Genomic DNA, 1,783 nt, shown 5'->3' on the forward strand with positions numbered 1-1,783 from the left:
ATTCCCATTTGAGAATCCTGGCTTGATATGAAAATACCAAATTTTAGCTTTTCTACTGTAGCTATTGGCTTTTTGATAAGAAAAAACAGGGATCATGGGGCGCCTGGGTGGCTTAGTCGGTTAAGCGTCCGACTTTCGCTTAGGTCATGATCTCGCGGTTCATGGGTTCGAGCCCCGCGTCAGGCTCTGTGCTGACTTCCAGCTCAGATCCTGGAGCCTATTTCAGAGTCTGTATCTCCCTCCCTCTCTGACCCTCCCCTGCTCACGCTGTCTCTCTCTCTCTCTCCTAGAAATAAATAAAAATATTTAAAAAAAAGAAAAGAAAAGAAAAAATAGGGATCCACTGGAATATTTGAGCAAGGAATTGACTTACTTCACTTAAGTTTTAAAAAGATCACTCTAGCCTCACAATGAAAAGAGACTACAGGAGAGATGCCAGAGATGGGGCGAAGATGAGGGCATGAGGAAGGGAATGATTATGGAACGTGGCATTTAAGCTAGGCTGTGAGGGAGGGGAGGTCATTGAGGTGGAGTGGGATACTGCAAAGCTTGTAGGATCAGTGAATCTGAGATCCCAATAGGGTTAAAGAATTGTTAAATGAAGGGGTGCCTGGGTCCGGCTTCGGCTCACATCATGATCTCACCGTTTGTGAGTTCGAGCCCTGTGTCAGGCTCTGTGCTGACAGCTCAGAGCCTGGAGCCCGCTTCAGCTTCTGTGTCTCCTGCTCTTTCTCTGCCCCTCCACTCCTCATACTCTGTCTCTGTCTCTCTCAAAAATAAATAAAATATTTTTTAAAAAAAAGAATTGTTGGAGACGGACCAGTCAGAGTCAGCTGCACAGATAAGAAGATACACTGAATGCCTGGAAATGAGATTATCCAGGGGTTTTAGCTATTGTAATGATAAGATCTAGACTACCCTTGGGAGTGAGTGGCTGAGGTAGGGTGGAGGTCAAGACCTTTAGGGGAGAGGATGTTAACAGGATCATCTACTTCATATTGAGAACTCCAAGAATTAAAGCAAGAAGAGAAACTCTTTTCTCTTTGTTGACATGTACAATGAATGAAAGATGAATGCGCTTTTGGACCAGGAAGAGAAATACTTCCTAACAATTTTCTTTTTTAGAGAGACTGTAAAAGCAAAGTTCATACACCACTCCTCAGTGTCTCAGGCTCTCTGAGACTTTGCTCTCTCATCTCTTCAATCAGTATCAAAATATCTTAAGGAGGAAAAAACAAACCATTTGTGTTTCCAGTTAAAATAACACCACCACCACCACCATCTCCATTTGGCATAAAAATAATTTCAAAATTTTCTAAGAAATGGAACTTATTCACCTTTTTGTGAAAAACAGATTTTTCAATTTTCTATTATCTTACTCCCAAATGAAGTCTCTGCTGTCAAAAAGTCCATTTTATGTCCTAAATTTAAGTCTAAATATTACCTAGCCAGAGTCTAGTTCTTCTTCCCTAGTAATGCTGTTTTGTATCAAGTGGGCTTTCTTGTTCTTCTTTTGTTTGGTTGAAGAAAACACTTGAACAAAACACTTGAAGACTTTTGTCATATTCCACTGCCTCGAGCCTTGTCATCATCGTTCAACACAGGTACACCGAATTCTTTAATCTCTTCTTGATCTATTTGTTCTAATAACCATTTAGAATATTCCTGATCTGGAACCAGTCTGTATTTTCCTTTTCCTTGTGGTGTTAAGGTAGATTCAAATTTGGTAGCCCACACTTTTAAAAGATAGAGGTCTCTGTTTCCTCTATCTTCCTCTGACGTC

Source organism: Crocuta crocuta, unplaced genomic scaffold (assembly GCF_008692635.1).
Source record: "Crocuta crocuta isolate KB4526 unplaced genomic scaffold, BGI_CrCroc_1.0 scaffold48, whole genome shotgun sequence".
NCBI classification, from domain to species: domain Eukaryota; kingdom Metazoa; phylum Chordata; class Mammalia; order Carnivora; family Hyaenidae; genus Crocuta; species Crocuta crocuta.